Consider the following 19,386-nt stretch of genomic DNA (forward strand, 5'->3'; position numbering starts at 1 on the left):
AGGCTAAGAGGACGCCTCGATAGCAGGACGTGCCTGTGTTCACCGAATGTCTAAAATTCTCCGGCGTCCGAGGCTTCGATCGCCGGGATTTGGAGAGCGGCACTGCCGGACTCTCTCGGAAATCGAGGTTCCATTCGTGTTTTGTTTCGAGCGGCGGTTGACCGCCTAGGTCATGAAGAAGCGTGCGGTTTGACTCTCGACTTCTTCCGTCGGGAAGGCGGTACTTTCGTTTTGTTTACTGGATAAAGACTGACCTTGACTCCTGGTGTAGGGCTTAGGCTCTTTTTTATTTGCTACAGCCGGGTGCTTGTAGCGGGGGAGGGAGTAGACACGAGTGTTTTTTTTTCTCTCTTTGGAGTGCTTGTTCTTTTGGTGCGCCCCTCTTTTTTTCGCGCTGGCGCGCTCAATTTGATTTGTTTCAAATTGGTCCTACGTTGCGTGAACACGCTTGCCTTGCAAGTTGATGAAAAGGCAAAGCCCCCTACTCCGTTGGAAGTGCACCTCTTTACACTAAAGTCGCTGGGCCTCACACCCGAAGAGATTGTGGTGATCCAATTTGGATATAACCGCCATTTGGTATTCCTGAAGTTGGCAACTGAAGCTACTATGAAGAGGATTCTAGATAATATCCCACGAAAACTACCGTTTCCATCCCTAAATGATCCGAGGACGACGATTACCATTGACGAGACCTCCGCTAGGCCTTGTAATGTCAGGGTTCTACGTCTCCCCGTGGAGACCCCATTGGAAGATATTACAGGCGAGCTTCAAAGTTTCGGAAAAATCCATCGCTCGTGGGGGAACAGGTGGGAGGGCGACAAGATGGCGCGCGTGCTGACAGGTACGAGAGCGGTGCGGATGACGGTCGAAAGAAATATCCCCTCGTACCTCCACATCGGCGGCAACCGGGCCATCATCATTTACGAGGGTCAGCGCCGTACTTACACCCGCTGCAACCAAGAAGGCCTCGAGTGCACCACCTGCCCTCGGAACCAGGGGAGGAAGAGCTATGTGGAGGCAATGTTTTTGGCCTCCAACCCGAACACCGCCGAGGAGGTGGATGAGCCCGAGATGACTGTGGAGGAGAGGGCGCGGTCGCTGATACTTATCGAGGGTGCGCCCCCAGTTGTTTCCGCCAAACCCCCGCATCCCCCTCACGGGGCTGGCCACGCCATTGACGCACTCTCCCCGCAATCCTTGCATCACGGACTTCCAACTCCCCGAGAATCACGGGTGACAGCGGGGGAGGCTGCATCCGATTGCGAATGTCCCCCTTCCCCAACGGCGGACCCCTTGATTCCGTTATCACGGAAACTCAAGAAAGTATCACCGGCCGCGGGAGTTGAGACATGTACAAGTAACATTTTGTCGATTCCAAAAATCCCAGATATTCCACCGTCCTTCTCCTTTGAGGACAGCCAAGGTGTCGACGACATTCCCAGGGCTCATCTAGAGGCGGACCAATTCGACCGAGCTCCTCTGATTTATCCCGACGGGGCCCCTTCGGCAGATGACCTCCAGTCCACCCCCCTTGAGGCCACCTCATGGGCCGGGACGGTCCCCAGCTGTGCTCGCTCGAAGAAGGCCCCCCGTGGAACGCTGACGAATAGCCCACTCTTAGTAGAGACCACGGCTGGCTCTTCCTCTTCGGACGAGGTCGGGGGGGTGGGGGTATGCGGTGACAACTCGAGACCTCGATCGTCGACCCGTCGGACGAAGCGTCCCGGGAAGCGGCGAAGCACTCGTCGTCCGGGTTCCAGCCGCGACCGAGGCGACGTAAGCCGCGACCAGCACTCTGGTAAGTGATGTCCAGTGCCCATAGCTGTCCTTTCATTTCACGAATGAATATTATTTCGTTTAATATTCCTGGCGTTTATAGCGCTTTAAAATTGCAGTCCTCCGACGTTTTCTCCGCGATCTTCTCCTTCTAGTAATCTAGCGATAATCCTCCTTCTCGAGGTAAAGGAGGACATAGTCTGGGATGCAAACATCTTTCAGGCTATCGGCAATTACGCCGAAAGTCATTCTGATACCACCACCCTGGTCCGAAATGGCATTCCGTTTTCTCATGTTCGCCGCCACCCCTCGGGCCGAATAACGTCCATTATCGTGAATGGTATCCATATCACAAACCTTTACGCTCCCTTCGGTGAGCGCGCGAGGGCAGAGCGCGAAACATATTTCAATGAACTTCTCCTCCCCTACCTGTATTCCTTCTCGGGGAAGGCCATATTGGGCGGAGATTTTAACACTATCTACCGCCGAGAGGATAGTGCCTCGAACAGGGATAACGTGACATACTATCCAAGCCGGGCGCTCTCACTGATGCTCGACTCCATTGGAGCGATTGACGCAGTGCGTTCTTATTGCGCCGGTCCCGCCCCCTTCACGCGATCAGGGCCTAACTCTCGGACGCGGATTGACTATCTCTTCGTCTCGGCATCCCTAAAAAATGGTGTCCATACAGTGGCCACCCTCCCGGTGTCCTTCTCTGATCACTGCGTAGTGATCCTAAGAGAGTTACGTGCCCGGACAAAACCCCGGGCGCGCACGTCCACGGCTCCGTGTGGCCCATGGACCTCCGCATGTTGGAGGACGCGATTCGTCGCGATTATATCCGCTCCCGGTTGTGTGAACTGATCGCAGAACTCTGTCCCGGTGCAGACCTCGCTGTATGGTTGGACGAGGTTTTCGAACCCCGCATTGTCACCCACATCAAAAGGCAACCTTTGAGTGGCTTAGGGAAAAAATTACACCATCTCCTTCTACCGCCGAGCGCTAGAAGAGCTCCTGCGTAAAGATGTGGCGCCGGAGGGTTTCCACGCTCAAGTGTCGTCCCTAAAAAAAATTACACTGGGCCATGAGCTCCAAAAATACGCTCCCCAAAAGTTGCAAAAAGAACTGGATAGGGATATAGGGGGCCCCCTAACGCTATCTGAGCTTCGGCGCTGGATGAAGTCCAACTCCGGCTCCAATATAGACAGAATTCCTGTAAGAGAATCTGCCGCCGGTGACACCGACCTCCTTAGGGAAGCGGCCTGGCACTCTCAAAACACCTTTAACAGGTATCCGCCGTGGAAGGTGGGAGAAACACCTCTTCCCCTCTCCCTACGCTGTCCTGAGATCAAATAGACGATTTATGTCGAGACGTAAGTTCAGACGAACTGGACTGCGTCTCCTCCATATTTCCAAAGGGCAAAGCACCCGGCTTGGACGGCGTACCCTTTCAATTTTATTTAGCGTACTGGGTTGTTTTAAAATATATTTTAACCCACCTTTTTAACTGCATGTTAACCAGCGGTTCTCTGACTGCAAGTCAGCGGACCGCCGTTATAACGCTTGCACCAGAGAAGACGCGGCCCAGGTCGTTCAACGACTTCCGGCCAATCGCCCTTTTAAACGCAGATTATAAAATATTGGCGCACGTCCTACAAATGACGGCTCCTGCCGACATCGTCCTATCTCCATCCCAGTACGCCGTGTCGAAAATGCGAAACATCTTCGATGCAGCATTTTTAATTCGCGACATTATTTTTTCCGCGCCCTTGTGTGGCGATCGTTTTTATCACTGCTAGCTATTGATCTTGAGAAAGCATTTAATCTGGTACGGATCGAATGGATTCTAACAGTGCCCAAAACGATGGCCTTCCCCGAGTACTTCATCCATGCCGTCTCATCGATGTACACCGGAACATACTCTATAATTAGGATAAAGAACGCCAACTCGCTGCCCATTCCCATCAGTAACTCCCTTCGGCAGGGCTGCCCACTGTCAATGCTGCTGTTCGCCTTAGACCCCCTACTCAGACGACTGCAGAGAAGTGGAATCGGGGTACGCCGTCACGGCGCCGTATGCCTGCGCTGCCTGTCGCAGACGCTGACGACATAACCCTCTTCATAGACGACCTGTCCCACATTGCTCTCGCCCACGACATATTAACGTCATATGAGCAGGGCGGTATCTTCCTCAACAACCGGAAATCCTGGTTTTTCTGCTGAAGGGTAACCGACCCTCGACCTCCATCGGCTGGTCAGAAGCCCTCGCTCAAAATTTTGGGGTTCCAATGGGAGACGGATTTGGCTCTCACGATTGAGCGAAACTGGGGAATTATTGACCATCATGTAAAATAGAGTGTTGGTAAGCTTTCAATCCCTTCCTTCCCCATCGTGGCCCGCGTCCGCCTCCTCAACCAGATTGTCTTCCCAAGGACATGGTATGTGGCCCATCTGTGGCCCTTACCCGCTAAATACAATGCATACTTTATTAGAGCGACCAACCAAATTAACTGGAATGGCTACGTAAAGAAAGTGTCCCAAAACCAGCTCTATGGCCCGTTTGAGCCGGGTGGTCTCAATTTAACCGATACAGCCTAAAAGGCGAAGGCGGTCTACGCGAAGCAGCCTCGGCGTTGACGACGCTTGGCGCAAGGCACGCCTCAAGGACGCGTGGTAGGAACTCGCGCGCGACGAATGCCACCGGAGGGAATTTGAAGAAACGAAAAAGGTCGCTTCTCTCCTGCGAGATGGAGAAGCAATTAGAGTCAACACCCTGTATGTCAGAGCGCTTACCGAGCAGCGATAAAATACATTAAAAGAACGGTTTCTTGGAAAAACTGGACGACCAGCAGGGCGAACGATGAGGAACGTAGTGGAACGTTTAACCAAATCGCGAACACAGTCATGACGAGGGAAGTGAGGCATCACCTACAGCTAGCCGATTCACCCCTTTGTCCGTCATGCGGTCGAATAGACAACGTCGCGCATCTAATCCTTGGATACAACGATAAAATCTGAGAATGGGAAGCTCTAAAAAAGATCTATAAAACCTGGGACGTTTTCGGTAGTGATTGAACCTTGAACTTTCGGCTCTTTCCGAGCTTCAAATCCTTCCTAATGGCCACCCTAATCGTGGAATTCACACAGTTGAGAACCGCGAATAAACATTCCGCTAAAGGCATGCAAGCATTGGTGGAACGGATGTGGCTGCCCCCGGTACCGGACACACTTCGTCCGTGGTTAAAAAGTTGTTTTTCTGAATAACTGTGCTTCAAAGCTATCAATAATTCCAACCAAATATAATGTTCCGCTACTAAGCCAAATATTTTCTTCTATCGCTTGTGCACCCTGCGTTCATTATTTCCTTCCACAGTATTGTTCATGGTCACAATTGTTTTATGCAATGTATATAAATGTATGTCTATGTAAGTGTGTATATGCACATTTATGTTTATGTGTATGTATGTATATGCTTACATATATATAAAAAGAAAAAAAATATGCTGTAACCATAATCTGTAAGCTGACAATGGGTACAATGTAAACACCAGCAGTGTAACATACTAGCCCGAGTAAAACTAAATTGATCCATAGCTTTACTGGGAAAAGAACTCTGCCGGGCATAGACGGATCCGGGTTCGAATCCCGGTCAAGGCGAGTAATTTTTACACTCTGAAATTGTTGCATCTAAGTTAAACATTAAAATTGGAACTCGTAAACTTAAGCAGGTATAATTCAACGTATTTCTTATGTGTTTTGGACCGATATAGTCAAAGTAGTAGCAGCGTAAGACGAAGATGTTTCTAGGCAAAGAAGTTTTAATAAGGAGGGAGTAATTCATGGCTAGGACGTTTAGGAAGAAAATTAAGGAAAGACTCTTCCAAAATTTGATATGGAGCGTGGTTTATTACCGATCGGAAACATGGTCATTGAAGCAAAGTGATGGGCGTAGATTTGAGGGTTTTGAAATATGGTTGTGTTAAGGACGGAAAAAGTGAAATGACCAGCATAGGAAACAAATGGGGGTGTACTAGGAATGGTAGGGGAGAGGATTGTTGTGATATATCCAAAGGAGATAGAAATGATGGGTTAAGAGCGTTTTGAGAGGTCCCTAAAATGGATTCATTATCGGGTTTCACCGCGTTGTTGTTTGATGCTGACAACAGTTTCGCCGAAGTTGCATTCGGCGACTTCAGGTCGAAGATGAGGGACTCGGATTTTTGCCACCCTTACATAGGTGGTCCCGTCTAGTGGCTGCTCGCTGATTGGTTCGTTTCCGGAGAACTCTTTTCCACGCGTTGTGGAGATGGTAGCCGTCATCTCTATTAATGTTCTCCGGGTTTTTGGCGATCTCAATTGCTTCTCTAATTGATCGTGGGTAATATATACTCTCTTTTGCTATTACGTTTGCTTTTTGGAATAAGATCGCGTGACCGCGATCACTCCATTTGTGTTCTGAGATGGCCGACAGGTGAAACTGCTTATTTTTTGTTGCCCGGAGGTTCATCCGAACTTACATTGATCGGCATGTTCCCCGATGTAGGCTTTCCCACATGAGAATGGGTACTTGGTACACCCCTTCTCTGACTAAAGGAACGTATACTTAATTGGTATACAATTATTGTAGCCTAAAGTAGGCAAGATTTTAATAGATTAATTTGTACCTAGGTACGGTAAATCATTAGGTTCCCAGAGATTGGAAAACGGCTAACGTAACACCAATATATTAAAACGGAGACAGGAAGGAACCGAGCAATTACGGACGTGTTTCCCTCACATCCACTTTTTACAAGGTTATGGAACACATAGATTCTAATACGATCGTGAGGCACCTTGATAACCAGCAGTTATTAATGAAAAAGCAGCACGGTTCCCGAAAAGGTTTATCCTGCGAGACACAACTTGCACTTTTTGTTCATGGCATTCTTATTTCGGGAGAGAGCAATGTTCTAGTGGACGCGATTTTATATATTTTTTGGAAAGCCTTTGACAAAGTAACTCATAGTATAGTACTCGCAAAGCTAGAAGCATATGGCATTGGTGGAAATATCCGGGGTTGTATTAAAGACTTTTTCAATGATCGGTTACAAAGAGTAGAGATAGATGAAGTTAGCCCCAATTCAAAAGAAGTCACCACAGATGCTCCCCAGGGAAATGCCATCGGGCCTCTTTTATTCCTTCTTAAGGTGAACGAAATTGACTCCGTAGTCACTAGTAAGCTACGTTTATTTGCCGACGATATAGTTTACTGTGATATCCGTGATCCAGAGGACGCAGTAGCTTTATCAGCTGACAATGCTATGCAACGCTATGGCGACACTTGGCAATTAAAATTAAACTTAAAAAAGTGCATAGTGATACATTTTTGGAAAAAAAGCAATGCCCTCCCGAACGCCTACTGCATTGGGAAAACCAAAATGGAATGTGTAGACTCAATTAAATACCAAGGCATCACCCTCATTCACGATCTCTCGTGGATGTAACACATGTGGGGAATATGTGGACAAACTAGCAAAAGATTAGGATTTAATAGAAGAGTACGTACTAGGTAAAGGTGATGAAAAAGTCAAAGAGAAATGTTAGCTGTCGCTGGTTAGGCATCATTTATAACATGCTGGAAATACATGGGATTCTCACGAAGTTGGATTAATTGCCGAATTGTATCGCGATCAGCGAAGAGGGGCTAAACGTTGGTATGATACTATTAGTTGCGTATCCAAAATATTAGAGAAGCTGGGCTGGGAATCACTCACGGAGCGAAGGTTAAATTACACGTTGAAGTTTTTTTCATAAATTGGAAGGTCTCTTAAGCTGTGATATGGAAAATATTTTATTATCCCCATCCTACTACGATAGGTGAGACGATGGCAATGAAATTAGACCGTTTAGATGTAGAACAGAGAGATGTAAGATGCCATTTTTTCCACGAACGATAGGAGATGAATATTATATTGTTCGACCGTGATAGGGCCATGTTTGGGTTAAATTATACTGGTATGTTCTCACCCCCTGCCACACACCCTAGTGGTGGCTTGCAGGGTACTTACGTAAATAAGATAAGATACCTCAGTATGCTCTTGTAAATTGAAAGGCTTAATGGCGACATTGTACAATAAGCAACTCCCAACCGTTTAAACTTGGACCTGGTAAGCCGTTGGATTGGTTAGCTATGATGACATAACAATTACAGGGTTCGTCCGGAAAATAAGTGTACTGAGCTTAGGAAAAAAATTTATGGCACTTTTACATATCTTAAGCTAATATTCCTCAAAATAGGACCCTTGTGAGTCGATACACTTGTTCCAGCGGCGTTCCCATTCCTGGAACGCTCCCGCGAAGGCATCATCGGGAACCTCTCGAGGACACGTCGTCAGGCCTCTTTGACGGCGTCCAAAGTCCCGTATCGCGTTCCTTTCAAACTCCTCTTTATCTTCGCGAACAAAAAGAAGTCCGGTGGTGCCAAGTCCGGGTTGTAGGGCGGGTGCGGTAGCGTTGCCACGCCGTGCTTGGCCAAGAAGTCCGACACGACAAGCGCGGTGTGAGACGGCGCATTGTCGTGATGCAGCCGCCAGATGTTTTTGATCGCTGGCCGGACGCGGGCGACTCGTGCACTATTGTTTTTGGCACATTACACTGCTCTGCTATCATCCGAACACTAAGACGACGATCAGAGCTCAGTACATCGCGAACTTTTCGCACATTTTCGTCGGTGAGTGTCGTTGATGGGCGTCCAGGCCGTGGTTCGTCGTCGAACTCTTCTCTGCCCTCCACGAACATCTTGTGCCACCGAAAGATCATGTTTCTGGACATGGCTGACTCCCCGTAAGCCTGGTTAATCATACCGACAGTTTCGGTAGACGATTTCCCAAGCTTTACCGCAAATTTGATGGAATAACGCTGCTCCAAAAACTTCGGCATCGCGTTCCGTGACGTGGGTCGAGCGTGGAGGTTCGCGTTAACAGAGCTCCTCACTACACCACAGCTCAGAGCCGACTGCCTTTTTCAGCGTCGCTTGCCAACATACCCCCCTCCAATCGCAGCCCGTCAGAGCGGTGCTGGGCGCGCCTGGAGCAGCGGGAAAAAATCAGTACACTTATTTTCCGGACGAACCCTGTACAGGTATAATCGCTCAATTGTTTTTACCTTTCCTGGTGGTCGTTTCAGTCATCACTTTATGGATAGTTCGGCGGCCATTTTTGACCGACTTCTATTTTTTTAAGCGTATTTTTCCCCCTAATATAACATTTTTAAGAATTCTCATTAGCAACTTCCAACACTATTTTTGGAATGCTCTAATACGATGGGTATTTATTAATTACAAAATATGTTTTTTTTTGCATGGAAAACATTGTTTTAAAAAAATTGAAAAAGATAATATATTACTCATGAAACTGTATTAATAGTAGTTTGCCCTATTATGTTGAATTTAGTTTTAACAGTTATAATAATTAGATTATGATCTGAAAATACCGAAATTGCCCATTTTCCGCTCATCTATGAATTTTAGGAAGCATGACTTGACAGTAGTGATACTTATTAGCTTACTACACCCTTAAACTATGAACACTTACTACCTTCATACTTAAAAGTTTACCCTTTTTTACACGTTATATATTGTTGGTTTTTCAATTTGTTCAAAATCCAATGTCATGGTGCTCGTAGCTTTCTCGGATGAAATTTAATTACTAAAATATAAATAATTCATAATTCTATGCAGATGGTGATATAAATTCAACACTGATTTTGTTGCTGTAAATTAATTGATTACTAGCAATAAAAATACTCACATTCGTTTATATTATAAAGATATTATATTTTAATCCAACATTCTACATTAATGGCGTTATCAAGCGTATTGCAAGGGAAAGTTTGTGTTTTTCTTACTATGTGTTTTTCGAGTTAAATGGTTTTTTACGATGCTGTGTATTTATAAGCCCTCAAGAGAGCTTACATTTTCTTTACCTTGAATGCATTCGTGATAAATGTATACTCTAACACCAAAGCGTGTATCTACGCTTTCAATTTTGGTAGATTAGAGATATCCTTTCATAATCCGAAATTCAACCAAAATATTTGTTTCTAAACCAATAAAATTATTTAGCCTCTAAGTTTGGTGCGTACGAGGAACCTCAATGAGCCCACATCAGTCCTGTTCCGGCACTCAATCACCCTCTTCCAACCCCCCTTCTATTCTTCTTTTCATCGCACGCACCATACTCGCCTGTCCTCTCTCTCACTCGGCTTAGGAATCATCTCTCACTTGGCTGGAGAAAGAGAGAAGTTGTGATGTAGGCGTCTCGTGGTTTCCATGGTGCCCTTTCCCTTTACCCTCCCTCTCCTCTCGTCCACTAGCTATTCAACCGCGAATTTTGTCGAGCAGATGTTGCCGAGGACGCTTGATCTTCGCTTCTCGAGTGGAGCCCTGTGGAATCTTTAGTTACAAGCAAAGGGTTAGTACGTCATTCCATCCCGATTGCCTTATTTTCTGCTGAGTCTTCTGTCTCCCTCAAGTAGAGAAACATCCACTGTAATTTTATGTGATTGAATTTAATTCTCTGTTCCTAAGGAATATAGTTTAGGACATTTACTAAATTCTTTTAACTAGGGTTTGACTCTCTAAGCATACATGCATGCATGGCTAGAGGCGTTTTGTGTTCACCAAGCAGTACGTATAGAAAGGAGTGAGAAGATATTTTATCATAATTAAAATAGGTGAAAGCTTTATTTTAATATATAACCAATAACCATTGAAGCACTATAACCGCATAATATTAATCAATTACATACATACATTATGTTACATATTTTTAATCAATGTCAATATAGATTTGTTTCCATCAAAATTATCAGTGAACATTTATAAGTCGATGTGGTCTCTCAAAATCGGAGATAATGCAAAATTGGGTTTTTCCATATCACCAAACGCAGTTAGTCATATGTCATAGGCTACCATCGCATTAAGGTGTACGGAATGATAACATTTTTTTACATGTCAACTGTAAAAAATGCGCTTGGTACGAGGTACATGGTCGTATACGGTGTGTAATTCGGTCAAATTGATAATTTTAAAACTAGTATTAATATTCAATATCCTAGCAGTGATCCATCGTTGTAAATGATAATTGTTACTTTCGTTAATTACTGCAATATCAATTTAGGATCATTATTGAATATTTCGGAAATACCCTGGAGCTTTAGACATTCTGTTTCGAGTTAAGACGTAATTTACTTGTAATACAAAGTTAAATATATGCCTTTTATGCTAAAACAACTTCTGCGGTTAACGTAACGAGCAGTTAGACTTTCATCGTGCAGAAATTGAGTCAAGCTGAAGGAAATTATTTCCAATTGGACTTCTTGGTACTTTTAATTTGGAATGTGATACATGATATAATTCGAAATATCTGCTTACATATGCGTGCGCACGTTTAATTCTTTAAAATTCATCGAAAAACCGGACTTAAATAAGTATTTTTTAATGAAGTTTTCTCGGGTCTTCCACCGGGTCAGTCGGGCATCGAAACGTCGGCCAACCCCTGACCCGGTGGAAGACCCGAGAAAATTTAATGAAGCAAATACACCGGGAAAGCACCAGACTATACTAAGTATTTATTAGTCTAGGCAACAATATATATATATATATATATACTACCTTGATCAAAAAGTTCCCGGAATAACCACCGTGTGGCGCTCCCATCGTTCCGATTTGAGTTCTGTTTTTTTTTGTTAAATTGGTACATCTGTTGTTGATATTACCTTTAAATCTTAGTGTCATAACTTGACATTTGCAAAAGTTACGTAGCCAAGAGTACATCTATCTCTGTGTGTGTTGGCGATTTTTTACAATTGCAGAAATGGATTTAAATTTGCAACAACGAACTTGTATTAAATTTTGCGTAAAAAACGGATTTAGTGGCGCACGGACGTTGGAAATGTTGGAAAAGTGTTTCGGCAACGATTCTCTAAAAAAAACGGTCGTTTACCAGTGGCACGAGCGGTTCAGAAGTGGTCGTGAGTCAATCGAAGATGATGAACGCAGTGGCAGACCATCGACATCGAAAGTCGGTGAAAAAATTGATAAAGTAAAAGAAATGTTGGTCAATAACCGCAAATTAACCATCAGAGAAATAGCGGAGGACTTGAACATTGCCTATGGATCCGCCCAAGACATTGTGGTTAATGATTTGGGTTTCCGTCGTGTAGCAGCAAAGTTGGTGCCAAAAGACCTCAATTTCATGCAAAAAAGAGACCGTGTTGACGTCGCAAAATACATGATTTGCGAGGCTGAATCCGATCCCACATTCATCAAAAGGATCATTACTGGGGACGAGACGTGGGTTTATGAGTACGACACGCAATCCAGACATCAGGCAAGTGAATGGCGTTCACCAAATGAGCCGAGACCAAAAAAACCACGTCGTTTTCAGTCAAAAAAGAAGGCAATGCTGACGGTTTTCATGGATTACAACGGTGTAGTGCATCATGAATTTTTGCCAGAAGGCCAGACAGTAAACAAAGAGTATTATTTGGGCGTTATGAGACGTTTGCGTGAAGCAATTCGCCGAAAGAGACCAGAAATGTGGGCAGAAAACTCGTGGATTTTGCACCATGATAACGCACCGTCGCACAGTGCTATCATTATTCGTAATTTTTTGACGAAAAATGCAACAAATACCATCCAACAGCCACCGAATTCACCTGATTTGGCTCCCTGTGACTTCTTTCTGTTCAATCGAGTTAAAAAACCATTACAGGGAACGCGTTTTAGCAGCCGAGACGAAGTAATGGAAAAATCGCAGGAAGCACTGATGGACATACCGAAAACCGAATATAAAAAATGTTTCGAGGATTGGATCAAGCGCTGGCATAAGTGTGTTGCAGTCGATGGGGATTACTTTGAAGGGGACAATATAGATTTAGATGAATAAACTTGTATTTTTAATTTTCTGAATAAATTCCGGGAAATTTTTGATCAAGGTAGTATATATATATATATATATATATATATATATATATATATATATATATATATATATATATATATATATATGCTTTAAGTGATCCCACGCCAAAACCTGATGAGTGATTATACTCGTACAATGGAAAATTTAGGCTACTTAAATTACCAGAAATGTAATAAAATTTTTATTTTGACTGAGCTATAAAAATATTTTTTTAATATCAATCCAGCCTTTTTTCGATACCAGACTTTATATTTAATTAAAATTCTGAAACATTAGCTTGTTTTTATCTTTCTTCTTATATATTTATATCATATACTCATTGATAATGGAGAATGTTAGAATAGCTTCCAAAAAGATTATATCATCCCATATTATATCGGCATTAATCTCTTCAAACCATGAGAGGATTATTTATTCCTTATTCCTGTATGCATACTATATAATTTGCTAGCGTCAATGGAATTGTTAGCCGTTGATTTGTTCCTCCATTGCCGACTAATTACCAATGTCAAGCTAGTATCTCAGCTCATTCTTCTTGAGAAAGATGTCACCGAGTGATAAGGAAGGAAGGGAACGAAGAAGGCAGAAAAATAATTTGTTTGAGTAGTTAGCGGATGTTTTGAGGAATCGCTGCGCCCATGACTCCGGTGTATACTCGGCTGGTCGTAGGTATAAAGATACTTTGATGATAAATAAGATTGCTCGCTATATCTGAGTCGAGACGTCTGTTTGTTGTGTTCCTCTGCGTCGGGATATGGGTCCCCACTCAAGGGAGATAATCGCCGCTCCTTGAATACATCAGTTAGCATAATTTCATTTCTTCCTCGTTCGTATTTTGCCGATTCCATTCCCCGTTTGAGACCAACAACCGCTCTCTCTCTCTCTCACTCTCGCCGATTTCAGCCCTTCCCATCCCGAAAGATATCACTCGGGCAGATTGGATGCGGGGCCCTAACTGGGGATTGACTGCCACGGGGGCAATGAACGGCACAGCTGTGACCAGATGCGAGTCCCACCCCGCGCCGGGACTTCATTGGGTGGAGGTGGGATGGGGGGAAGGAAAGAGGCCAGGAGGGAAAGAGGCGTCGGGGAAAAGGGGAGGAGGAGAAAATGGAGCGAATGAGGGGGGTGGTGTCATCATTGGAAGCAGTTGCAATAGCGGATATGAAAGGGGGAGGGTTTCGAACGAGCTGGAACTGGGGGGTTGACTGGGGTGTCCTCCGTGAGTTTGGAGAGGGAGGAGGGTGTGTGGGAGGGAGAGAATGAAGGAAGCGCCTGACAGAGATTCTCGCAAGTTTCGGGGACGGCACTTTTCCCTCGCCGAAACCTGCCCACTCGAGAAATACATATATATATATTTTTTTGTCCTCCGAGTTTAATTTATGGCTTCGATATTTGAAAATTCTGAATTCTCGAGAGGACTATGCTTGGGACGTTTGGATTTAAAAGGATACAGGAGTGAAACTTAATTCGAGGAATGAGCAGAGAGTGAAAACGAAAACATTTTTTGCTGTCCTGAGAGATTTCTTATTCAAATTTTGGCATCAAGAGATATAGCCGGAAAATCATTCTGTGAAAAGTATTTCTCTATCATAACCAATTTTACCCCCCCCCCCCGTTGATTTTCCTTAATGTCAATCGGTTTTGGGGCTTGATGATCCCTTTCAAATAGGGCGAGAATGATTTCAAAAAGCTTTCAGAGGGAATTACCCAGCGTTCATAATTGTCATTGTTTTTGGCAGAAATGCCAAAATTATATTCAATACCGACACTCCTGCTAATTATAACCTGATATTGCAGTCATTGCATTTCAATGCCAGCTGAGCTCATATTAATTTATGAATTATCCAAATAAATAACAGTACTAGTCAAAGAAATATCCGTAGAAGACATGGTATTTAATTTGAAAGCCTTTGGATTCTATCAAGTTGACCGTTGTGACATGTTTTACATTATTATACTAATGTTTTGCATTAAATTTTCTGTAAAAACAAATACGAGATTAGTAACTTCTGGCACATTATTTTTAATTTATTACCCTTTTTATCATAGTTTTTGTGGAAAGTCTAGAATATATCAATCGTTTGCGACCAGTCCTGAATAATTCCATAAAAACCGGAAGGTCGGTTTTTCATGGCGCGGGGTAGAACTGGAACCAGAAGTAAGCCCGTAGGCGTATTTTATTCAAACAATGAGGTAGAGGTGGCAGACAGCTCTTCCTGTCCCCTTTACATTCTTTATTTCCCAAGAAGCCATATTAGCATCTAAGAAGTCACGTTTTGATTTTTAATGAGGTTGTTCCAAAATTACTCATGATTTTGATTCTGGTTCCTCTATTGAATGCTCAATTGCTCTCAAGTCGGAAATTTCATATTGAATTAAAATGTAAAAACTTCATATTAAGCACAAATTCACCAAGAGAAGGATGATTTTGGTGAATTATTTATACCCTGTTGAATGTTTGCATTTGTGTGCACATCGGCGAACGACTCTGTCAAAGTAACTGCTATCAAAGTAAAAGCGAAAGGCTAATTTATCGCAGCATCTTTAAACTTAGTCAATAGCTTTTCCTATTAGGGTATCAACCATCCCCTTAATTTAAAAAAAATTAATGGTTATCATTTAAAATGCTTTTTATAAATTTTCTTTCATAAATCCTCCTCGGACTACAACCTTGACGTGGTGGAAGGACTTATGCGTTCCGATGACCCCTAGAGCTGTGCTGGCGGGAGTAATAATTATTGCTCCTGGTAGGGTCACCCATGCCAGATAGGTCGAAGGTTAGGAGCCAGACGGAAGGTAGTCCACGCAGCGTCTGTTCCTCAGCGAGGCGGCTGCAATGGCGTCTGACCCCAGTGGGGCGGCCAGTAAGTGATGGTGTCACGTTAAAAACACTATTGAGGAAGGTAACGGGAAACCACCTCAATTATCATTCCCAAGATTAACATGATGGACTATACAGAGATTTTAGAGATTTTGAGTCCAGGCAACTACGGGGCTCGGCCCAATCGGCCGTGTGTCGTGCCCGGCAGCGGGGGAGGCAAGGCTTCCGCGGTCGTCATCCCACGAAACCCTTGCAAGGGAAAACCAGCAGCAGCAGGACAGAGGACACAGGAGAAGAAGACCAAATTAGTTAGAATAGGAACGTGGAATGTCAGGACAATGATGAGGACAGGGAAATTGGAGAATGTTAAGCGAGAGATGGAAAGGGGAAAAATAGATATTTTAGGTCTATGCGAGGTGAGATGGAAAAATAGCGGGGATTACTGGAGTGATAATTACAGAATAATATACAGCGGCGGGGACGAGAGCCAACGAGGGGGTTGCCATAGTATAAATGAAGAGGTAGGAAGAAGCGTAGTCAACATAGAGCAGATAACGGATAGAATATTACTAGTAGAGATAAAAGCAGAGCCGACGGACTTGGTTATTATTCAGGTATACATGCCACCGAGCAACCATAAGGAAGAAGAGGTCGATAGGATATACGATCAGTTAGAGGACATAATCGCGTGTGTTCCTGCAGGGAAACATTTGATAGTGATGGGGGATTGGAATACGACGGTAGGCGAGGGAATAGATGGTGATGAGGTGGGAGACTACGGTTTAGGCACAAGGAATGACCGCGGGGAGAAAGCAGTTGAGTTCTGTAGGAGACAAGGGTTAGTCATCACCAACACCTGGTTTAGACACCACAAAAGACGCAGGTATACATGGAAAAAGCCAGGTGACTCAGAAAGGTATCAGCTAGATTATATCCTCGTTAGACACAGGTTTAGGAACAGTGTGATAAATTCGCACAGCTTCCCGGGAGCGGATGCGGACTCAGATCACAATTTAGTGGTTATGAAATGTAGCGTCCGTTTCAAAATGATAAGGTAGGGGCGGCGAGTCAGAAAATGGAATGTAGAAGCGTTGAATAGTTTGAAAAGGAAGGAATACAAACAGGCGGTAGAGGAAATCATGGAGGATTGTAAAGAGCGAAGTACTATCGAAGAAAAATGGGACAGTATCAAGAAAGGGTTGTCTAAAGCCGCAAAAGACACTATTGGAACCGTTAACGCTAAAAGGACTAGGAAACCATGGATCCGGCATGAGATGATTACAAAGATGGATGAGCGGCGAAAATGGAAGAATGTAAATACAGAATTAGGCAAAACGAAGTACAAAGAATTAAATAATAAATTGAGGCGGGCAACAAATAAAGCAAAAGAAACATGGTTGAAAACGCAGTGCGAGGATATGGAAAGTCTGCAGAGGAAGGGTGAAATCGGTGCGCTGTACAGCAAAGTTAAATCTTTATCGGGAAGTAAGAAAGGGAGATCAACGATAGCAGTTAGAGATTAGGCGGGTAAGGTAATAGTTGACGTAGGGAAGATCCAAAGGAGATGGAAGGAGTATATAGAAGAACTGTATAGTAAAGAACTCAGACCAACAAAGTTAGATATTGAAAAAGAATATGATGTAGGGGAAGACAGCTTAGGTCCAGGTATACTAGACAAGGAGATAGAAAGGGCACTAAGGGAGATGACACTTAATAATGCCGTGGGGGTGGATAACATTCCCGTGGAACTATTGAAATGTTTAGGAAAATGTGGGAGGAAGAGGCTAGATGTGCTCATTCGTAGTATTTATGAGGAAGGTATCTGGCCGGAAGACTTTGTGAGATCAGAGTTAGTTCCTATTCCGAAAAAGGTAAAGGCTACATCTTGTGAGGACTACAGGACGATAAGTTTGATATCCCACGCAGCTAAAGTTGTTCTCAGGATCATAAATAAAAGGATAGAGAGTAGGGCAAATGATTACTTAGGGGATGATCAGTTTGGGTTTAGGAAGGAGAGAGGTACGCGTGATGCCATTGCAGTAATGAGATTATTAATCGAGAGGAATATAGAACACAATCAGGAGGTATTTGCCTGTTTCGTAGATTTCGAAAAAGCGTTTGATAGAGTGAGTTGGGAAAAACTAATGAGTATATTGCAGAAAATAGGAATAGATTTGAGGGAAAGGAGGCTAATCCGCAACGTGTACATGTCTCAGACTGCTCAGGTGCGGATGGGAAACGGGGAGTCAGAATGGGCAGTGTTAGGAAGGGGTGTAAGGCAGGGTTGCCCATTATCACCGTTGCTGTTCAACCTGTATGCAGAGGAAATGATCAAAGAGGCATGGGAAGAACTCGAGGTAGGAATGAAAGTGGGCGGGGAATTCGTAAAATCAGTAAGGTTTGCTGATGACCAAGCTTTAGTTTGTCAGTCAGCCAAGGGGCTGCAAGCATTGCTGAGTGAATTGGAAATTCAATGCGAAAGGTATGGGATGAGAATCAATACTAATAAAACATAGGTTATGCCATTTTCCAGAAAGAAAAAAAGCTGAGCTAAACATTGAAATAGGTGGGCAAAAACTAGAGCAGGTAGAACAGTTCACATATCTCGGAGGTGTTTTGGACCAACACGGTTAAAGTGGTTGGGACGTAAGGAGATGAATTGCGCTAGGCAAAGAGGCTTTCACAAGGAGGAGGGAGTTGATGAGAGAGACGCTGAGTAAGGATATTAAGAAAAGACTCGTAAAAACATTGACATGGAGCGTACGGCGCGGAAACGTGGTCATCGAAGCAGGAGGACAGACGTAGATTGGAGGCTTTTGAAATGTGGGTGTGGAGAAGAATGGAGAAGGTGAAATGGACAGAGAAGAAAACAAATGAGGAAGTACCTGGTATGGTGGGCGAAGAGAGGGGTTTGTTGGGAGAAATCCTGTGGAGGCAGGAAAAGTGGATGAAAGGGGTGTTGACCGGCAGTGGGATGTTGAAGACTGTGATAGAGGGTAGAATGTTGGGCAAAAGAGGAAAGGGAAGGAACAGGATAGGGTTGTTGGATGGGATGAGATGAAGAGGGACCTGATATAGAGTAGGATGACGGATTTTGTGTTTTGTTAGGAGTAATAAAATGTTGGTTTGGTAGTTGTGTCCATCCAAAAACCTACCTTAGCCGGTAGATTACCTTAAAAAAATAGAAGCGGCGTGTCTTCTAGGCTTAACACAATATTCGTATAATTCATAAATAACACTCTGTCAGAAACCAATGTATCTTTTCAATCTTTTTCCTTAAAGTGATTTATATTCTTTCATTTTACATGTTGAAGATAAAAGACTGATTGAGTTTGAATAACTGGTCGAAAAACCTATGGTATAACTTCGTACTCGTGCAGCTTTGTATTGCCATGATTGCGATTTCAGTGAAAACACCTTCACAACACTAATTCTTCTAATATGATAACTCCCCTTTGAGGGAAGTTGACGTTCATTTTACGAGATGATTTGTTTAAATGATATTTTTGCAGGGAATAAGCTTCATTAATTATGATTTTTTTTATCACTCTAGTTATATTTTCTCCGCAATGATATGGAGCTATTTCATTCTTCAGTTCCATATATTTTTACGTATTCTTTTTTTCCATATTTCACTCATCTCTAATATTCTCCCTCTAAGATAAACTTAAAAATCTGCCTTTAGTAGAATCTACCCAATGGTCAAAGATGCATGGGCCCATTCCTAAGGACGCCTAAGCGACGTCCAAAACTGCGCTAAACACACCAGCCGTCTTTCTTCGATTACGGAATAAGTTTTGGAATCCTGAAACGCTACGTTCC

Source organism: Hetaerina americana, unplaced genomic scaffold (genome assembly GCF_022747635.1).
Source record: "Hetaerina americana unplaced genomic scaffold, ioHetAmer1.1.p SCAF_3, whole genome shotgun sequence".
NCBI lineage: Eukaryota > Metazoa > Arthropoda > Insecta > Odonata > Calopterygidae > Hetaerina > Hetaerina americana.